A 23,726-nucleotide genomic window follows, 5' to 3' on the forward strand; every position below is an offset into this window, starting at 1 on the left:
GTATGTTTATACACCATCCCAGTGTTGTTTTCACTCGAGATTTTTCCTTCTGCCTTTTTTCCACTTCGGTTCCCATTCACGTACACCTTTCATCGTTATGCTTTGGTCTTTTTCTTTTCTTTTTTTTTTTAGAGTTCTCTTGGTGCCTCGATGGTGTGATTGTGATATTCTCGGATCTAAAAAGGCCATAAATTTCCTTCTGCATTTTTTCACTTCGATTCCCATTCTCGTACACGTTTCTTCGTTATGCTTTTGGTCTTTTGGTGTTTTTTTTTCTTTCCTTTTTTTTGCTTTTTTCATTTCGTTCCTCAGTGGCCTGATTATGATATTCTCGGATCTTAAAAAGCTATATATTAATGAGCTACATTTCGATTTCAAGAGGTGGTCGGGGGTTATGGGTGGTGGCCGGGTGGTTAGAGAGGTCGTCTGTTGTCTGAAATGGCACTAGTTTGATCCTAGGCTGTGGCAGGGAAAAATGCGACGATTTAAATGACGCAAAACTTTACTAATCTTTCACAAAACCCACCAACATAATCGTAAGAACATGCCCGCTGTACCTTAACCCCAGCCCTGACTGAGATAGCCATAGCATGTATTCAATATGGACTTTGGTTATTTGTGCCGAAGTGACGTATAAAGATGTGTGACACGTAGGAGAGCTGCTAAGCCATAGGGAACGGACTGTTCAACCTGTGCTCACAGTTAGACACATTAAATGAAAATCAGACGCTGCCAAGGACGTAAGATTGTCTCCTTGAGCTTAAATGATCTGAACTGCGGTGACAGCTTCAGGCTCTTCTGTCCCCCGCAGCTTCCTTGATTCTCACTGTGGCTCCACCGTAAGTTGTTGGGCAAAACTGCTTCATCCTCTGCTGTGGCTGCAACCTGGCCTCTTGCTGTGCGTGTGTGATCTGCCAGTAAAGTTCCGGCTCACCCTGCTGTCAGCCGTACCGGTACCTGCAGTTGTCAACGGGGCCAGAAAGGCTGGTTTATGCCACTCATGTCTCCAAGGCTATTACCGAAAACAGATGACAACGCACGTCCTGCCTATCTTGATGATGTGATTTATTTTGCCAAGCGATATACCAGAGTCAAAAGACTAATCACTCTAGACGAAAAAATAAAAAATAAAAGGCAGCGTCCGTTTCTGCGAAAACTTGGACGTGATGCATTTGGAAGGACGCCATAAGAAGGGAGCCTGATGGATTAAGGGAAACTGTCCCAGAGTTCATCGACTGTGAACATGAAAATACTGAGTGTAGCAGATAATTCTTATATTTTATACCTGGACACATAAGGGGAGTGTTTGACCAGACGGGTGCAATGAGGTGAACTTAAAGGGAAAGAGAATTCAGAAGTGCAACATTCAATGCACCAGCACTGGCTGGATGATTCCGATTCAGCTTTTATTACATAATGTCTATATATATATATATATATATATATATATATATATATATATATATATATATATATATATATATATATTTATATATATATATACGGTACGGCAAAAGTATTAAGTATTATATGCGAACTGAGTCAATCTTACCTTTCGCCAGTCAGTTTGCATTGTAATCCCTGCATGTGATGATCAGCGCATCGAATACTTGTATTAAACATCCTCTTTTCAGTCGTTCTTGAATTAACCTATCCACTAGAGGAGGAGAGGGGTCTGTTTTCTGGCCAACACGACGGGCTACAGACAATGAGACCCTCTTTCCATTGAAATGGTTAAGTTTACAAAGCAGAAGGTGAAAAACAGAAAATTTTGAAAAGTCTGATTGGTAAAAGATAACAAACTTACCAAAGTTGCATCGTTTCTGGCTCACTTGAAACTCCCACTCACCGTCTTGGAAATACAAGACGTCGAGAATGATTTTTATGGTTAGGATTCGTGTGCGCGATCGTGTGTGTGTGTGTGTGTGTGTGTGTGTGTGTGTGTGTGTTTGTGTGTGTGTGTGTGTGTATCCCGGGAGTTGACATACTAACTTCAGAAGGTGATTCCTAAGGCCAATCTAAGATGTACGTATTCTACGAACATAGCTTATGTAGGCTTCACATCGGTTATGGAGTAAAGAGCATTTAAGACTTACAAGCAGTAATGAGTGTGTTTATCTTTTGCCACCCCATGCTGACATCCTCTGTATACTTCACTACTTTGATGTTACTACTGACAACCTAAACACTAATCATCAGATACACTATGAGGCACCCAGCCTTAAAATAAACCGGGTATAGGTACAGAGCATGGTGACCTGGGCTGGAGATGAATCGTTTTTCCCGTTATAACCATTCATTTTTTGTGCCTTATACCCCATAACCGCTACGAGTAGGACGTATGTCCATAGAATATCAACGGTATTAGTTTTAGAATGGCCTCAGGGATCGCCTCCTGAAAACAGTGTATCAACTCACGGGACACCCATATACACACATACATACATATATATATATATATATATATATATATATATATATATATATATATATATATATATATATATATATATATATATATATATATACCGGTATATAATATAGGCCTATATATATATATATATATATATATATATATATATATATATATATATATATATATATATATATATATACATACTGTATATCCCTTACGGGATTAAGGCGTCTGACTATAGATAAATAGAGAGATAGATAGATAGATAAATATGTTTTACAGTAGCAGCACGATTACTTTTTCATTCATTCATCATCCATCCATCATCCAATCCTACATTGCCCCATGAAGAGCATAGGAGCCCGGGGCTAGGCAGTTGGTCCTGACATTTAAGATGAGAGTGACCAGCCCCACTCATCCCTGAGTGGCATTACATGAGTAGTAAACCCCAACCAGCCCTTGGATATAAACCTTCACCGGCTCAATCCGATTGGAGCACCGAAATTACCCACTAAACCACCAGGCGCCCAAATTTGGTTATATGGTTACCACCCAGCGTAGTAAATGGTTTCCTGGTGTATAAGAAACCATTTGGTTTGTCACTCAGTGTAGAGTCACCCACAGGCAGAAGGAAGAGGAAAGAATGAAGGAAAGAAAGACAGAAGAGGGAGTGTAAAGTCACCCATAGGCAGAAGGACGAGGAAGGAAGGAACGAAAAAAAGAAGGGGATAGACGGAAAGGAGGATGGAGGAGAGGAAAGGACAGACACCCAAGGGCAGCACTACATTGAGTGAGTGGATGGTGTGCGCCCCCACCTACCACAACTGTTACTTTTTTACAACAGAAAAACATTACAAAATGCCAACTGTGCTTGAGATGCTAGATATGGAAATTACAAAGTAGCAGGTTACCTGTTAACGTAGTTGCTTCGTAAATAGTGGAGTAGCGCTAGTCAAAGTAATAAGACTGGGTTGAATTCTACTGTATGCATCAATATAGACTCGGCAGTGATGAGGTCGGGGTAGGACTGGCTGAAAGTGTGTGGAAGAAAGCTGAGAAAAATCAGAAAGATGAAAGTGTTCTGTGATAGAAGAATAGGACGGTTTAGATAGCAGCTTTGCAGTGGGAGTGGATTTACCTTGGTGCTCAAGAATTCGATGGAGCAGCCAGCGTGAGGTCGACCCCACGTATCTTGCGGGGCAGCCGGAATATGAAAACACAGAAACCAGAAGTGTAGGAAGGGAAGAAGGGTTTATAAGAAAGCTGCCAATAGTGTTCTTGTGGGTAAAGGCTCTCTTAAGTTAATTTGTGGATAGCAGTCACGGAGAAATTTACTTAGCTCTCCTAATTTCGCAGCTCGAGGAACCTGAGTATGGGAACTATATATTTACGATTGTTGTTGTCTGTGTGAAATGGCTTGTTTGGGCAAAGCTTTGAGTTTAGAAACTTGCTTAACACTTCATCAAAAATATGGTTGGGATACTTATTACTTGCAACGATGGTGACACTTTTCTTAGCAGATTAAGATTCTAAAGAGGAAGATCTGTTGCAGAGATTCTACTAAAGTCTGTTTTATTGACCTGTGCACCTGAGATGTATGGGGCAAGTAGGGTGTGTTTGATTCGCGGCTGCTGACTGGCTGCCGATGATGTCATTGAAGTAAATACAGACATGTATTGTAGTGCAACATGCGGACGTAGGTGCGCACCCTGGGTGGATATGATAGAGCAACATGCGGACGTACAGTAGGTGCACCCCGTGGGCGGATGCAGTGCAGCATGCGGACGTGGGTGTACACTGTCGGTGAATAGTTTACTTAAAACGTCACTCATCGTTTTATAAAACTTTATAATCACCTTTAATTTTCTTTGATAACAGTAAACTTTTAAAGCTAATATTGATCTCATTAGCTTCGGAAATTATTTCATATTAAAACTGGCCACTGATTTTGCAGACAGTATGAAAATATAAATATATATGTGCTAAAATAAAAAGAGCTGTAGATTTACAGCTTGGCGGCCAATCAGCAGCCTCGAATCAAACACACCCTACTCCCCCCGTACCTCTCAGCTGCACAGGTCAATGAAACAGGGTATAGCAAAATATGGCCAACTCACACTGAGATGCTACAGGGACATCGAGAAGACGGCACGGAAGGTCAAGGGAGTGGAAATGGCTTTAATTTCTGAAAGGAAGGTAGCCTCTAGGTATTATGGCCAAGTACCTAATTTCATATGGTTTAAGTAACATGACTCAAGGTTTTGCGAAACACCTACAGGTAGATCTTGGCTTTTTCACCTCTTGCGTGTTGAAATAAGGAAACAGAACCTAGAACACTCTGCTGTAGCTTCATCGCGAAATAGATGCGTGTATATTGATAGATAGGTAGATAGATAGATAAATAGATAACCTAAAAGCCATGTATTATTTTGATATTACATGTCCCCATTACATTTTTATTGCTTTGTGGATAATAGGATCAATAAATTCTTTACCACACACTCACGGAAACTTCAGGGCTACAAACTGGCAAAGATCGTTCACTGAATGTGGGTAAAATCATCTTTAAATTCTCTTCAGGATCCATGACTAAGAAGAAAACGATGTGTTGTGGTTAGGTCTGGATTTATCTCATGTTCACATAAACTACATTAGGTTCGTCTTACCATTTGAGAGATTATCTTCTAACTTATGCAGCATCTACAAGCAAGATTGGACTTATTTTTATCACAGTGTGTCTTCCTTACCTAGAAAATATTTTAGACACTCTTGTAAACACGTAAATAGCGAAAGGAGGAATGTGGATATCGTAATATTTTGAAATCGCGCTAAAGATGATGATGGCATTATTACTGCTCGTCCCGACAAAGGAAAGGGGTAGTTATCTTGAACAAGGATGATTATGAATTGAAGCTTCATCGCAAGGTCAGCCACACACCAAAATTTAAGGTCATTAATTCTGGCATTCCTTCTACCGTCCTTAAGCATGAAAATAAACTGTACAGATTTATCCAAAGTACTGAAGATGGCGTTGGTGACAATACGACCATATTATTCCGGATCAAAACTTGGTTATCGCTACGGTCTCGTTGAAGCTCACAAGCCGAACAAACCTTCACGACCCATTATTTCATCTGCTGGAACCTTCAGTCATAACACAGCAAAATCTATGGCTTCCCTGATCAGTCCTCCAAGTACAATTTATATACGGTTCAATCCTTTACTGAGTTCGCCAAGATGATCATTTCCTGAAATTTTATTAGTCAGTCACCCCGGCCAGTTTTGATGGAGAATCGCTGTTCACGAAAGTTCCCCTGCATGACATGACTCAGCTTATCACTAAAGACGCCAGTGGTTTTACTCCCGCCTCAGTTGGTTTGACTAGGAAATAATCAAGAGTTTGCTGGACATAGTTGCCTACCAATCCTTCATTACATTCACGGAAATCTTTGTACTCAGACAGATGACGTGGTGATGGGGTCAACAAAAGTTCCTTCATAAGCGAATGCCTTCTTTTGCCACTATGAACAAACATGTGTTCATAATTGTCCCACGGATTTTATACCCAGTTTTTATGAAGGCACTGTCTCAGTATAAAAAAAAAAAAAAAAATGTGTTGGCCTTGTTGATGCCCTGACCAGGGAACCAAGAATGGTCTATTTTTCAGTGGCTGCTCCAAACCCACCCCCAACCCCTCCTCCTCCTCATCATCATCATCATCATCATCATCATCATCATCATCCTCACTGTCATCCTCATTCTCATCCTCTTTTGATGGGGAAGTAGCTCAGTCCGCTTCACGAATCGAAACATCTCAATTGCGCGTAGCCGTGTTGTAGAACCTGTAATTAAGCAAATACTTGTGAGACCTTTTTGACTGCACAGACAGCCATACAGTAACAAGTGAGCGACACGTCAACTTCAGATGAAACTTGAAGATATTGCTGTATTATTATAAATAGTCACTCTCGCTTGGATTTCATTAGAGAATATTGGACAAAAGTTACCTTCAGGACAGTAATTCAAGATACCATCAGCACACCTCATGCCTTCTAGGGTCAGGGAAAAATCTGAAGTCGAACATGTTTTAATATCATTGGTCAAATATTATCAAAATGAGATTGATAATTTCCTACCTTCAGTTTGCAAATATTAGATGTTTTCTTCGCCTTGGTGAGAAACTAAATCTACCACCAAGCCGTACGACAGACAGACAGATGAACAGGCAGAAGACACAGACAGACAATCATGCAACATATCGACGTTCTACTGTTCCCTGTTATATTGTTTCTGGCGTCAGGCTGTTTTATTAAGCCTACTGTTGGTAAGAAGACATCCTCCCATGTGAAAAAAATTAGGCAGACAGACAGACAACGTATTGGGTCTGCGCAGTATCGAACCACAGCCACTGCTCTTTCATTCCTGCTTCCTCCTGGCGGTGCAATTCACGTGTGATGCAGACACATCCCCACTGCAAGTAGCTGGCAAGTAGGAGCACAGGTTGATGTAAAGATGTTCTGTGCATTATCCATTAGTATTTTTTTTCCATGGCAATACTAAACCATTTTATTGAGACCATTGCCTTTACTGTGAAAAAGTAGTGGACAGACATATAGACAGACAGCTAGACAGAAAGAAAAACTGACAGAAAGACAGGGATGTGCCTCGGGAAATTTGTATGTTTTGTTAATTTATCATTATTACCGATACCGCAAGACATCTTTACTAAGCCAAGGTGATAATTCAGATTTGGTGTAAGGAAAAGGAAACAGCCAGGCGGACAGACAGACAGACATACTCCATCACAGATAAACCTGACTGCTGCTTAGTCCGGTTAACACCAAGCGATTACACCCAGCTTAGCTAAGAAACTTCCTCTCCCGTAAGACAGACAAACACACAGACACAGAAAGACAGACACAGACAAACAGACACAAAAAGACAGACAGACACACAAAAAGACAGACACAGACAATAAGACAGACAGACACACAGACACAGAAAGACAGACAGACACAGAAAGACAGACAGACACACAAAAAGACAGACACAGACAATAAGACAGACAGACACACAGACACAGAAAGACAGACAGACACAGAAAGACAGACAGACACAGAAAGACAGACAGAGAAGGACAGAGAGACACAGAAAAGCAGACAAACACAGAAAGACAGACAGACATAAAAAGACAGACACAGACAAACAGACACAGAGAGACAGACAGACACAGAAAGACAGACAGACACAGAAAGACAGACAGACACAGAAAGACAGACAGACACAGAAAGACAGACAGACACAGAAAGACAAACAGAGAAGGACAGACAAACATGCATCATTTTCGATTTAACATGATTGTTGTGTTAGTCTTGCCAGCGCCAAGAGAACAGATGGAGCTTAGGTTAGAAAATGCCCTTCCCGTAAGACACACAGGGACCGGCTCTGCATTACCGTCTCACATTGACTACTGTTTTATTCCTGCTACCGACAGGCGTTATTATTCAGTGTAGGTAACAATATATCAAACACGGTCTTGAATGTTTCTGATGATGTGTGAAGAAAAACGAGATGAGGGCCCATGAGAATAACGACCAGTTGATCTTACTAACCACAGCTGAGTTTTCCAGCTTGTGATCAGACAGGTAATGTCTTCACTGGGCACTCAAGCAGAAACCACAATAAACATCATCAAGACCATCCACCTCCTTCTCTCATTTCCTCTTGGTTGACTGGAAGGTGGGCAGAGCAATGACAGTATGTAAACACCGGGGTAAGATTTACAGTACAGTACAACACAGTCTGCTGCGGTTTGTCACAACATCATAACTAAAAATAGTTCTTACCTGTTCTTTTAAGTGATTTCTGCCTATCTTCATAATATTTTCTACTGCTGATAACAAGTCGAAAATAATGAAGAGTCTGAGTCCATAGCTGAGAGAAAGCCTGTTTATCTGTCCGTGATTCTTTCTCGTCTTTCTTTACGGGAGGGTCGTATTTCCAATTAAGTTTAATAAAACCTTCAGGCGCTCCCAGGATTACAATAACAATCGCTGTGAGTCCGTAATTGAAAACGTCTGTCTTAAATAGGCGCTTCGTCCTCTAAGCTGAATAAACCTGTCTGTCAGGAGCAAGAATATTACAACAGTGAACCTGAAAAGAACATGTCTGTCAGTGTTTGGGTTTCGCGTCTCCCGCCTCGGAGAATCGTAATCTACTATAACTTCATAAAATCGTGTGATAGTGGCAAGAATACAATATCATTTAGTGTCATCCACCATTTGCAGTAATATCTACCTGTCATTCTTTCTCTCTGAATCTCTGCTGTTTCTTTCACGTCTTCCTCTACCCAAATGGAGCAATCTCACCCAAGTTGAAAGAAATCGTATCGTGGTAGCAAAACTGAAGCAGCAAGCAGTGTGGACTTATAATTGAGAGAGCGCCTTTCGGTCTTGCATTCTATCCGGTTGTCGGTTTGTCTGTCTTTCACATCCTCCTCTTCGAGAAAGATCTATCAGTGACGCAGCCAGGTCTCGTTGGATGAGGGGAGGGGTCCAAACTGAGGCCAAGCCATGTTATAGGGGTCACAGTGCTACTGATTGTCCACACACACACACACACACACACACACACACACACACACACACACACACACACACACACACACACACACACACACACACAAAGCCTACCAGTCATCTGTAAGCCAGGTAGACTAACTGTTTGATAAAAACTTGACTATTATTTATCCATCCTGGCTGACTCCCAGTGCTGCATGAGTGACGTGTGAACTCAAGTTGTGACTCTAAACAACTGTTATTAATAACTCTTCCTTCTACAATCAATACTTTCTGAGATTTGAGTTCTCGACACAGACAGACATGATACATTTCGTACAAAAATAATGACCACCGACTTTGACTACCTGGCACAAAAACCCGAAATTTCAAATGTAAGGGGCCTGTGCACGAGAAATGGATAGACCGGTGGAGTTGGGCCCCCCAGTTCCCTTCCCCTCGCTTTGTTACGCCATAGGGTACAATAGGGTACGACGTGGCTATCCCAATACAGAAATAAGGGGTACGGCTTACTCCCACTATTTTAATGGGGTACCGCATACTCCCACTATTTTAATGGGGTACCGCTTACTCCCACTATTTTAATGGGGTACCTCTTACTCCCACTATTTTAATGGGGTACCTCTTACTCCCACTATTTTAATGGGGTACCTCTTACTCCCACTATTTTAATGGGGCTACGGCTCACCCCCACTATTGTCGTAGGTGGTATGGCCTCCCTTACAATTAAAAAGTAAAAAAAAAAAAAAAAAATCTGCGGTGTTTGACAATCCTGGTCGATTCCTACCCGCGAGAGTGACGGGCTGCGTGCGTGTGTGTGTGTGTGTGTGTGTGTGTGTGTGTGTGTGTGTGTGTGTGTGTGTGTGTGTGTGTGTGTGTGTGTGTGTGTGTGTGTTCGCCAACGTGTGTGTGTTTGTGTATGCATGTGTCGGTGTGTGTGTGTGTGTGTGTGTGTGTGTGTGTGTGTGTGTGTGTGTGTGTGTGTGTGTGTGTGGAGGTAAATACTCGTTGATGCATGGGGATAATCTGTATCTGTTTTTCGAGAAGTAGTGTGCTTGGAATACAGAGTGTGTGTAAGTGTGAAGATTTTCGGTAGTGTAGTTCATGTTGAGTAACCCGGTCTGTCTGGTCGAACAAAGCCATCAACCGCAGCCAAGCAGTTACCCTTGCAAAAGTGTCCCGTGCAGTGAACCGATGTCCTCTTGCGGCAGACAGCCCATCGTTACAGTGAGGCGCGGGGAAATGTTTGGAGGTTTGAGTCCTGGATGGATGCCGCCTTTGCATCTCTCCCCCAGTTAACAGGGGCACAATAGTAGGCTCCACGTCGCCTTGTTATTTGGTTATCATGGTTACCACCTAGCGTTATCAATGGTTTCCTGGGTTACAGGAAGCCATTAGGATTGTCACTGAGTGTGGGGTCTCCTGAAGTGGAAAGGTGAATGAAAAGAGTTGACAGGAAGAATAAGAGAAATAGGAACAGATGATAGTAGAAACAGAAAGAGAATGATAAAGGTGAAGGAATAAGTAGGTAGCACTACATCAAGTGAGTGGATGATGGGCATCCCGACCTACCACCTCAGAAATGAAGTACGGATGAGATTTACGTCGGAAAAAAAAAAAAAAAAAAAGGCAACGATGACGACTACAAGGAACTCTGGAGAGAGCAACATCCACGCTCACCAACTGGTCCAAAGGCGGATTATTTGACTCTGCCTTGGGTCCATGACTTTGGATTGATTTCTCTTACAATCGAATTACGTCATTCTTGCCTAACCCTCAACACTTCCACCAACTTTGGTTCACATCAGATCAGAACAGAATGACTTAATTTGCCTAATGACTATGATATATTTTAACCTTTTCATACAATCTTGAACTTGTATATTATGTTTGTTCTCAGAATCACATTTCTTCATCTTTGTTTAGATCTGAACTTTTCGACAAACCTTGCCATGAGACTGCTTTATTTTGTGTACACATAGACGCATGAATGAAACTTTTACCTTGCCCAGTAACCTTGATCTTTGAGTGACTTCCTGAAACTGAAACCCTCGTTCTTGCCTGATCCTTTACAGCTCCACAAACATTCGTTCAAAGCAGATCGCTACCATTGGGTCGACCATGTCCTGTGGCCTTGGTTTTGACCTATCCCTGTGACCTTGACCTTTGACTGATTGTATTCTAACTTGTACAATTTTATTCTTGCCTTATCGTTAACCTTTCCACAAAGTTTGGTCCAAATCAGATGAGAATTGTGCAAGTTGACCTTGTCCTGTGACCCTGACCTTTGACCTGTTATTCTGAAGAACAGTAAATTTACTCCTTGGCTGACCTGCAACACTTCTACTGACGTTAACTTAAATGGTATAAAAACTGTTAAGAATTATTTTGTTAACACCCACCACAAGAGCCCAGCATTGATCTTGCCCTGTGACCATGAGCTCTGCTTGATTGTTCTCAGATTTAAGTCACTTCATTCTTGCCTTACCCATAAACTTTCCCCCAAACTTAATCTTTACTGAATTAAAATGATCTGTCTAAGTTGATTTTCTTTATTTTTTATGTGTGGATGTGATAGGAAGAGTTAGGAAAAACACACTGAGGTGGTTTGGCCATGTGGAGAAGATGGAGAGTGAGAGACTGACAAGGAGAGTGTATGTGAGTGAGGTGGAGGAGGGGAGAGGGATGAGGAGGCTGACGATGAGATGTAGGGATGGAATGGAGAGGTATATGAGAGAGGGGGGTGTGAGCTGGGAGCAGGGCAGTGAAATGGCGGAGGACAGGGCGACATGGAGGCGATTTGTTTGGGGCCACCCCTTACGGGATTAAGGCGTTTGGCAATGAATAGATAGATTGATTGATTTTTCTATGGCGAAGTTTGACCTAGCCATGTGACCTTAACAGTTAACCCATTGCAAAAAGAAAAAAAATAGGTATCATCATAAGGGGTCTCCCAACTCTTCACCAAATTTGATGAGAATCAGATGAAATTGTTTAAATTCTCTCCAGGAGCATACCCAGGTGGTCAGAGACAGGGGAAGCAAGACAGTACCAAGCCCTTGACTGCGGTGGTGGAAAGCCCTATTTCTACCCAATGTATACCTTTTAAATATCTCGAAATATCAAGTTAGGGAGTCAGTATGTGGGGGGAGGGGGGGGAAAGGGCTTGACTACTCTTTATTTATTTATTTATTTATTTTCATCGAGGTGGAGATGCACTTGGCAGGTTGGTGCTGATTGGCTGGATGCAACGTTACTTATAATCTCTTTACTCGTTAGCATTATTAATTGACGACATATATCTGAGGGGGAAATTTGGGTCAGTAAATGTTTGTTGTTCATGCATTCAGCCAGTCATCACTAACCTGTCAAGTGCATCTTCGCCTCAATAAAACAAAAACAAAAAATTGAGAGGAGGGCCCGGCCGTCCCAGCGTCTGCTATCACCTAAGTTAAATAAAATCACCTCTCGGGAGTAGGAATATAACAGCAGTCAGTGTGGTTAGGTAATGCAGAGTCTGTCTTTGCCTGTGTCTGACGGGAGAGTCGATGTCTTACCTTTTTTTTTTTTTATGCAAGAAAGAAGGAACCAAAGGCCAGGAGCCCGCAAACCGTTCCTTCCAAGAAAAAAATAACAATACAAATGAGAGTCAAATTCAAGTTCCGTTCATTTCGAGATGCCTGGACACACTGCGTTTGAAAGACTGGAGATCATAAGAAGTGGGATATGCAGACAGAGGGAGACAGTTCCTGAGCTAGATCTGTTAGTTTGGCGGTAGCGAGACCTAATTAACAATCGTACTGAGTTTCAAATGAAGTGTCTGTCTGTCGGTGAATCTATCTGCCTGTCTGTTTGCCTCTCTGTCGGTTTGTCTGTCTGAAGGGAAGGCCGTTTTCTTTCCAGAGCTGGATCTAAATATTTGGCGTTAACAGGACTTGATAATCACGTTCAGTATCAAACGAAATATTTCTGTGTGTCCGTGATTTGTCTGTTGTACGGTACGTGAGTTTTCTTACGTAAGCTGGGTCTGATTGTTTGGCGTTAAGAAGATTATGAAAGCAATCAGGCTGTCTTTAATGGATTATGTCTGTCTATCTGTCCGTGTGTCTGCCTGCCTATCTGTCTGTCTGTCTGTCTCTCTTAAGGAGAGCTTTCTTAATCTAAGGTGGATCTAATCGTCTGGCGTTAACAAGACTTAACAATCATGGTCAGTCTCATGAAATCAGCCTCTCTGTCCGTATGTCTGTCTGTCGCATTTTTTGTCTGTCTGTCTCTGTGTGTCTGTCTGTCTTACGGGAGAGGAGTTTCTTACCTAAACTGGGTGTAATCGCATGGCGTTAGCCTGACTAAACAGCAATCAGGTTGTATCTGTGTTGGAGTATGCCTGTCTGTCCAGGGGCGTCCGCAAGGTTTTTGTAAGGGAGGGCAAAATAAAAGAAATTATACTTATATGTGCGATTATAACATATCAAAATACACACACTCCAAATAGGCATAGTTATATACTTACATGAGTTAAATGACTTACATCAAATGCATAAAGTGACAGAATGCATGAATCGACTCAAATCACTCAACTATCCTTGGACAAGAACGGGAACACACTTTGGAATTCCAAGGTGGGCAACTGTCCCCCCTTACCCCCCCTCCGGACGCCTATGTGTCTGTCTGTCTGTCCGTGTGGCTGTTGCCTTTTCCTTACGGCAAATCTGGACCATCATCTTGGCTTAGTAAAGATGTCTTGTGGTAATGAAAATAAATTAACAAAACTAATAAAATCTCCTAAGGCATATACCTGCCTTTCTGCCAGTTTTCCTTTCTGTCTAGCTGTATGGCTATATGTCTGTCCTCTACTTCATCATAGTAGAAGGCAATGGACTCCGCATAATAAAATCGTTTAGTATTATTATAGAAAAAAAAACAGCAATAGATAATACACAGAACGTCTTTCCGTCTATCGGTGCTCCTACTTGCCATCTACTTGCAGTGGGGATGTGTTTGCATTACACTTGAATTACACCGCCAGGAGGGAGCAGGAATGAAACAGCAATGGCCGTGGTTCGATATGCACAGACTCATTTTGCCTGCTTATCTGTCAGTCTCTCTGTCTAACCTCTTTCGTATGGGAGGAAGTCTTCTTACCCACGATAAGCTAAATAAAAGCAACTCGATGCTAGAAATAATAAAACAGGCAACTATAGAACGTCGATATGTTGTTTGACTGTCTGTCCGCCTGTGTCTTTCTCTTTGTTTATCTGTCTGTCTGTCGTTCAGCTTAGTGATAGATTTAGTTTTCACCAAAGAGAAGAAAACGTCTGATAGTTGCAAAGTGAAGGCAGGAAAATATCACTCCCATTTCGACAGTATTTAAACCATGATTCTAAGACATGTTCTACTGCATATTTTTTTTCCTTTGCTTACCCCAGAAGGCATGAGGTGTGCTAATGATGTTTTGCATTATAGTCCTCAAGGTGACTTCTGTCCGACTCCATTATTCTGTCCTGATATCCAAGCAAGAGTGACTACAATAATACAGCAATATCTTAAATTTTCATCTAAAATTGATATCTCTCTCACTTGTTATTCTGTTACATAGTGTTGTTATCTTCCTGTGTAGTCAGAAAGATGTCACATGTATTTAGGCTACGTAAATCAGGTTCTTCAGCACGCCTAAGAGGAGTGCGATGTTTGATTCGTGAGGCGAAGGAGTGACCTACCTCTCCATCAAGGGAGATGATGGTGATTGAGGAATGGGGAAGGGAGGCGGAGGAGGAGGAGGAGGAGGAGGGAAGGCGGGTTTGGAGCTGCGTCCGAAAACCATGCCATTCTTTGTTCCCTTGGGCCCGGCGTCAAGTCCTGAACACTTTCTTTGTATCGAGACTGTACCTGGAGACGATACTTATCTTAGTTTTACGAACCCTTTCACATTAAACCCTTCTTATCATTATTTCAATTCCTAACATCCCAGCATAAAGTTCGCCCGTGATCTGGGAAATAATATGGCCTTCCCTTCCTGGCGACGATTTACAAACCACTCTACAGATGCTCGGACTACTTTCCTTGGCGTCTTCAACTATTTTCTTGTATCATCAGCCATTATTGCCAGTTCTCGAGTATTTGGTTGTTAAAACTGATCAGGTAGGTGGCTAAATTTCTGTTAAAATTCAGCGTCTCCATTACTCCTTGAATAATATGTTAAATTTTACCATTTCAGTAGCTTCCCTATATGTCTTGTGAAGGGTGTAAAGGGCAATTGTCAAAGCACTGTTTGTGTTTAGAAAATTCTCATATATCACTGAGTTTGTCACACTTGAAATGCTAAATTAATTATAATGTTTGTATCCTACTTACAGTGCTTTTCTTGACAAATTGTTATAAAGATTTTACTCATTAGTTTTCCATCTTCTGTCCATGCTAAATAGTCGAGGCACAGTTTACAACCATACTGTAGGTGTATACTGAAGGCTGTCGGTATCTCCTTGCCTTCGCCAAAGAAAGGCCTGCAGCTGTCTTTGGCTTCGCTATTGATTATTGGTAAAGAGAACGGTGAATTGTCCTAGTTTTGCCTATAAGGATTTGACTTCTTTTATTTTGAGTTTTGGAGTTTGAAGTTTGATGATATCTCTCACCGTTTTTGCGCGATGGGCCACACGAAAGCAATTCTGGCGTGACGCAAGATTTCGGTCATCTTCGGAAAGTTTTTTGGCTTATGGCACACACCAAAAGACCCATAACCATGTCGCTTTTGAATTTGTCGACATGTACTATTTTGCGTGATTCTCGGCACAAAATTCACACCGCAGAGACGGACAGACATGACCTTCGGATTATAGGAATAGATGCAAATATGTATGTATGTATTGCCTTGTCCTGTCCCTCTCTTTCATATTGACGGCTATTTTGGTGCTGTGCAGGTACGAGAGACTTTAATTTTTCTGTAGTACACTTCATGACTTTCTAAGCAGCTTTTGCATTTGGCGTATGTTGGCATCTTTTTTTGTTGGCATCTCTTGTGTTGGCATCTCTTTCCTGTTGGCATTGTTTTTAGTTGGCATCTCTTCTTTGTTGGCATCTTTTTTGTTGGCATCTCTTTTGTTGGCATCTATTTTGTTGGCATCTCTTTTGTTGGCATCTATTTTGTTGGCATCTCTTTTGTTGGCATCTTTTTTGTTGGCATCTTTTTTGTTGGCATCTCTTTTGTTGGCATCTTTTTTTGTTGGCATCTGCGTTGGCACTATTTTTTGTTGGCATCTTTTTTGTTGGCATCTTTTTTGTTGGCATCTTTTTTGTTGGCATCTTTTTTGTTGGCATCTTTTTTTGTTGGCATCTTTTTTGTTGGCATCTTTTTTGTTGGCATCTTTTTTGTTGGCATCTTTTTTTGTTGGCATCTGTGTTGGCACTATTTTTTGTTGGCATCTCTTTTTGTGTTGGCATCTTTTTTGTTGGCATCTCTTTTGTTGGCATCTTTTTTGTTGGCATTATTTTTTGTTGGCATCTTTTTTTTGTTGTCATCTGTGTTGGCATTATTATTTGTTGGCATCTTTTTTGTTGGCATTATTTTGTTGGCATCTCTTTTGTTGGCATCTTATTTGTTGGCATCTTTTTTTTGTTGGCATCTGTGTTGGCATTATTATGTGTTGGCATCTTTTTTGTTGGCATCTTTTTTTTGTTGGCATCTTTTTTGTTGGCATCTTTTTTTGTTGGGATATTTTTTGTTGGCATCTTTTTTTGTTGGCATATTTTTTGTTGGCATATTTTTTTGTTGGCATATTTTTTGTTGGCATCTCTTTTTTGTTGGCATATTTTTTGTTGGCATCTTTTTTGTTGGCATCTTTTTCGTTGGCATCTCTTACTGTTTGTGCCTGAAGCCCCTGACAACGGCTCTTCTGGCACCAAGCAGGGACGTAGATGCCGTTTCTTTTCATATAGTTATTTATTTTGAGGGGGACTACGGGACACTCCAAGGGGTCCGTAAAATCTTTGCCTCTCGAGCTTTTCTCTCTATATCTCACTGTTTATCAATGACGCTCCACACAAGCTTCGCGTTACAGACGGACGGACGCAAACTTCGGAACGGAGAGAGAGAGAGAGAGAGACAGAGCGAGACAGACAGACAGACAGAGAATATCTATGTGTCTGAATATTTATAAACAGCAGTCACTTAATGTAGCCATCGTGTGCTTCCAGCGAGCCCCACTCCACTGTATTTTGGTAAGTACAAAACCACGGCAGAAGACGATAGTGGTAGATATAACAAGAACTGAAACAGACGAGAAGGCAGTCAGTATTTCATCAGTGAGAGACGTAGTGAAAACTGGAGAAAGAGAGACAAATCCAGTGGCAGGCATGACGAGGACGGGGAGTTAGAGGCAGATCGAGCAGATGGAGAAGTGAGACAGTAAGACTCTCAATGTGATCCAGGATGATACAGATGATAGAAGAGGACTGGGAGTTGGGAGAAAGATAACTGTGCGACTGAGAGGGAGAGAGAGAGAGAGAGAGAGAGAGAGAGAGAGAGACAGACCATAAATATAACGATGCTGCGAGTGATGAAGATAGTAAACGGGGTAAGAGAGCAACATAATGCTGTAATAAACGTGGCAACACCGGGGATAAGTTAGGCGTTACCAGGGCAGTGATGGCGGGTGTGGGCAGTGGTGGTGGAGATGAGGGGGAGGGGTGATGGAGATTGAGGATGTGGTGGTGAGGGAGGGGGACAGTGGAATAGAGGGAGACATGAACGAAGTGGTGGGGAAATGTGGTGGTGTTAGGTGTGGTGAAAGCTGTGGTGATGGTGGTGATAGTGGTGGATGAAGGTGATGGCAAGGGAGCGTTGTGGTGATAGTGGTGATAGAGGTCTTGCTTGTAGAGGATAGGTAAATGAATAGTGAGGGAAGCAGTGTGGAGACAAGGGTGGTGTTGGAGCAGGTGGTGGTGATGGTGGTGGTGAGGCTGTGGGTGATCTGAGTTAGTGTGGTTAAAGGTGATGTAAGCAGCCACGACGACGATAATAACGGTAATGGAGGTAAAAATTCTATCGATCTCTCAATATTCCTAAGCTTTTTCCCCCCAAGGGCGTAGCCGAGACAAGACGACACACTCACCAAATTACTCATCCATACACATTTACTCGTATTTTAGCCTCTGAGGGGAGAAGGGACCGCTCCACGCCGCACGAGGGTCAACTGCGCAGCTGGTTTACCCCTGCCACATTATAATGGACCCATCCCATCCCCGCACCTGACCTGATGAACTGATCAGACCAGATGCGGAAGAACATCCAGTGGGATCCGCGTCACCATTGATGCATTCACAATTTCTCTCTATTCATCCGTATCAGGCGCAGCCACTCTTCCTTGCTCTACAGACATCCTTTTCGCATCTAACACTCTCTTCACACTGTCCATGCATCCTATTTGTGGTCCTCCTCTCAGCCTTACATCTCTCGCATCTGATCCAGTTATCTTTTTCACCAATCACTCTTCATTCATTCTCTGCAGGTACCCAAGCTGCCGCAACACTTTCTGCCCAACTCGATCAGCCATCTCTCACACAACTCCAGTTCTCTTTAGCACTTCATCATTTCTCACTCGATCCATACGCGTCACTCCACAGCCATCAATACACTGTCCCATAACGCATCATGTCAGGGGTGGCCTTAAAACCGCCTCCAAGCGTTCCAGTCCCAGCTCAGTGACGATCTCGCTTCCCTTAGCACATCATTCTCCCTGACATCCCTAATGGTAGTAATAACGATTTGACCATCTGAAGATCACGAAGGAAGGGGAATGTGAACAATACCTGTTATATGTCTCACAGGAAACTCCATCGATATCTCAATGACTAACACAAATAAAGCTCGTCTCTTTTCATCGAACTAAAATCGCTAAATCGTTTCAGCTCAGTTGATGGCCAAGTGTAGCCAGACTGGAGGATAAATGAGACGGGTAACGAAAAGACTTATTCCAATATTATAGCTTATGCCCCACGAATTTCTTTTACCCACGTCTCTGTATTTAAGTTATGAGAGTGACTTACCTTGACCAGATGAAAACAAACAGGCTGTGTATCCATTCATCTATCTATCTATCTATAGCCCTACTCCCTAATGCCGCAAAGGGTGGCTGCAGACAAAACACCTCCAAGTCGCTCTGTCACCCACCATATGATGACTGCCCTCCCCCTAACTCACTCCCCCCCTCCCTCATATTCAACTCCATCTCTCCACCTCATCCTCGGTCTCCCCCTCCCTCTCCCTCCCTCCACTTCACCTACATACACCCTCTTAGTCAGTCTTTCATTCTCCATTCTCTCCACATGTCCATTCACCCCCTCACTATTAATTTGTCATGGATTTTATATTTATTTCTGCCAGACCATTCATGTTTATAAGCTTAGGAAGGACTGGTCTTGGTGATGTTAGCCTCTTCACTCCAGTTACGTATAAGCCACGTTTGCTCCATCTTACAGACGATTTTGTTTAGAAGTTTCTGATGGTGGAGGATTTAAAGCTAAGTCCCTAATTCGTAGTCTCCCGTAAGCTGAGAAAAATCGTCTGGAAATAGCATGATTAAAGTCCGTCCAGGGGCTGCGAGTGTTAGTGTAGGTTGTGGCATTAAGGGGTGGTAATGGAGAGAGAGGAGGGGCGATACTAGCAGTGGTGTGGGGGTCGGAACACACCTTCAAACGCACCCGCTGTCAAGTCGTAAATTGTACCCCACCTTACCTGCTCGCCCTGGATGTGTGTGTGTGTGTGTGTGTGTGTGTGTGTGTGTGTGTGTGAGAGAGAGAGGGAGAGAATGTGTGTGTGAGAATGTATGCGTGTGTGTGTGTGTGTGTGTGTGTGTGTGTGTGTGTGTGTGTGTGTGTGTGTGAGAGAGAGAGAGAGAGACAGAGAGGGAGGCGGGAAGGAAGTGACAGAGATCAAAGTGAAGAAGACAATGGCGAAGAATGAACACAATAAGCTGTATGGAGTATGGCTGCTGTTGCTCTTAAAAATAACATTACTGGATACGAAGCGAATGAACATACTCTTCCATCCACAAAACCGCTGCCTCACTCCCACCTCCGTAACTCATATACCTCACTGTTTCTAGGGCTTATACCTCACTGATTCTGAGGTTTGCATTCCCGTAGATTCCAGAAACATTGTTGTACCTTTTCTTTAACGAGTTATTTGATTATTCTCTCTCTCTCTCTCTCTCTCTCTCTCTCTCTCTCTCTCTCTCTCTCTCTCTCTCTCTCTCTCTCTCTCTCAAAGAAAGTTGTGGAATACAGGAAAAAGGGAGCTTCAGCATGCAGTACACGGGGATCACGTCCAGATGCACCCAGGATTGCAACAACTAGCTAATATAAAGATCGACAGTGGCTACATGCAGGGAAATATTGCCTTGTTATATGCAGAAATAAAAAGGCGAGAGAGAGGCAATGGAGAGCATCACAGGGTCGACAATACAGGATTTATTTTTCGTGTCACACAAGCTGGGGACGAGGCGGATGGTAAAAGATGCAGACGGACGGGCCGAGATATGAAAAGTAAATAGCAGGGACAACACTTAAAGGGGTGGAGTGTAAAGCTGACGAAGCAGAGGAGGAAGAGTGAGGATGAACCAGAGGGGTGAGCATAAAGGGTGAGGGGGGATGGGTGGGTGAGGGAGCGTAAGGAGGGGCTGAAAAAGAAAAATGAGGACGAGACACGGGTATAGGACAATGAAACCAGTACAGTATGCGTGAGACGAGAGGGTGAGGGAGGTGAAGGTGAGGGGGAAGGAAGGATGGAGGGCGTAGTGGGTGGGTGAGGCAGGGAGGCGGGTTAGGAAGGGGAGAGGGTAGGACGCAGGAGTCTGAGTTCCAGAAATTCACTAGCACTTATTCCTTAGTGATTCATTTTGCTTATGAAAGTTCAGTATGTTCATGTGTATCATTTATGAGTTTTCTTCGAATTACTTTGCTTAAGTATTATATAAGTGTATATTCCCCTGACAAACTGAAATAAACAGGTGAAGACTGTGCTGGGGACTCTTGTTAACACCAGAGTCAGTAAATAGTAATAGAGGTAATTGTAACCCCAAGTTCATCTGCAGGTGAAATCTACCCTTCTGAACTCCGCCATCCTCCTGTCGAAAAACTGGTAGAGGATAGAGGGTCTTTTGTATCACCTGGCAGTTCCACCGCCCCATCCTATCGGTGCCATCACTAGAAGGCGTCCCTCTCCAACACTTCAGGCAGTCTACAGGATCGGAAAGTAAAGCGGGCAATGACAGGAGGACAGAACCAAGCCAGACGAACCAGGAGGGCAGACGAGGCAAGGTCAAAGAGAGGCAGATAAAGAGGGGCGGTTGGGGCGGGATATTGCTGCTGATTGCATTCATCTCTCTTAATTCGTTGCACTGACAGACACAGCTGCCTGCCTGCCTGCGTGTGTGTGTGTGTGTGTGTGTGTGTGTGTGTGTGTGTGTGTGTGTGTGTGTGTGTGTGTGTGGAGATCTAGAAACATACAGCAGAAGTTAAGATGCAGTACAGAAAGTAAGTCACTAACGAAGAGGCGTGACAAAATTTCCAAAGCTACTTAGAGCACAACCTTTAGTACAACAGCATTTTACGTTCCCGTCTGATGTTGTACTGGACCAGAATGTTGTCTCCTACTGTCGTTTCCCTTATTTCTTGCGTTCATCCCTCGTCTGTTATACATATGCGTGTTTACTGCATCCTTGGGTGGGAAAAAGAGATTGAGATGATGATGATGATGATGATGATGATGATGATAATGAAGAATATTATGATGATGAAGAAGATTTTGATGATGATGATGAGTGAGGCCCCAAGGGTGAGAAAATTAGACTTTCAAGGGTGGTGGTGTGGGCCAGGATCCAAGGCCCTATTCTCGTCAGTACGGGAGCTTCCTAACACCTTTTCCTAAGCAACTTATTTTCTATTACACCATACCTTCCTTCGTCGTGTTACATAAATCATTGTAATATCGTCACACTCTGCATCAGTAACGTACAAAGGGATATTAACCAGCCATATACAAAAATAATTCGCTAAGGAAGAGGTGTTAGGGAGCCTCCTTAACCACGAGAATACAAACCTAAGACGCGACTGATATGAATGAATTTAGGTGTGCTTTGCTGTAGCCGATTCCATTCAGACAGAGACAGAGACAAACAGACAGAGACAGAGACAGACAGACATACAGACTGATATGAATGAATTTACGAAGTTGTGTTCTGCTACATGCTATTCCAGACAGACAGAGACAGAGACAGACAGACAGACAGAGACAGACAAACAGACAGAGACAGACAGAGACAGAGACGGACAGACAACACAACTATCCAGTCTGTTCCCGATGCCCATCAGTCATCCTAAGTAGAACAAACTGGGACACACATATCACCACATGGAAATATTATCCACGTCTTGACTGACTACATGCTAGGAGTTTGTTATTCAGATCTGGTGTGTTTGTAAAGGCAGTAGACAGTGTGTGTGTGTGTGTGTGTGTGTGTGTGTGTGTGTGTGTGTGTGTGTGTGTGTGTGTGTTTTATTTTGCAAGAAAAAAGGAACCAAAGGCCAGGAGCCCGCAAGATTGTTCCCATCAAGAAAAAAAAAAATGAAATAAAACAAGATAACAGAGAGCCAGATTCAAGATCCGTTCATTTCCAGATGCCTGGACACGGTGCGTTTGAAAGACTGGAGGTCATAGGCAGTAGGAAATACAGACAGAGGGAGACAGTTCCAGAGTTGACGTGGTGGGTCTCGTGTTAATTCAGCTATGAATGCTTTGGCGAATTTCGTGTCCAGAAATTTTTCATGCCCCGCCAGAGATCGGTGTAGCGTCCTTTTCAACAGCATACTAAGAGTCTTCCATCTGACAACCATGTTTACAAAGAAGGTTGTCGCCTGTTCTGAAAATGAACACCAAATGATGAGGAAAACATGAAAAAAAAAAATACTTTACTCTTTTATTTCAACTGGACCCAGATTTTCGTCCTTTTGTAGCTTATTCCTCGTAACTCTGTGGCAGAATAATGCAGTACTTTAGCTCTATATCCTTGCCATAGCACTTGTTTCTGGCTAGCAGCTTATTGCAGCGCTAATCATTGTTACAAACTGAGCATTCTAGACGGAAAGCGAACGGTTTTAGCTCAAGTTAGAATAAAAAGGAGTGCGAGAAGCGATGACCGACACGGAAGGGAAGTCCCAGTGGACGCGGGTTCGAATCTTGGGAGAGGAGGAGTTTAAGGATGTGAATTGCGTTTAAAGTAGATTTTACTCATCTGTCAAAGACCCGCCATGTTCTAAAAACACACCCACTAAAACCAACCCACCAGTCCTATATGAGACAACCCTAGCAATACTAGCTTGTATTCGTTACGGACGGTGGGTGTTAGTGCCCAAGTGGTGACATGTGGAGGTGTATGGTACATAGGAGGACTTCTGGGCCTTAGGGCACGGGCTGTGAAACCTGTGCCCAGAGTTAGACACATTAAGAAAAAAAAAATAGATGCAGGATCATGAGGAGGGGGGGGGGTCGCTGAAGTTTAGGGGAGTGAAGCGCCCATCATCCGAAAAACAGCGCGTGACTGATTCCATGGCCATTCCAGACGCCCTTGTATCTGAAAGCTTATGGTATGAACTTTCCAGGGTTTTCGTTACGAGTAGTCTAAGCTGTCTGGCAAGGGCACGAAAATAAGGGATGCCGGTGGCTCAATCGGTAGAGAGGTGGC

Source organism: Coenobita brevimanus, chromosome 1, assembly GCF_032717465.1.
Source record: "Coenobita brevimanus isolate Jiangsu-jjx chromosome 1, ASM3271746v2, whole genome shotgun sequence".
Taxonomy (NCBI): domain Eukaryota; kingdom Metazoa; phylum Arthropoda; class Malacostraca; order Decapoda; family Coenobitidae; genus Coenobita; species Coenobita brevimanus.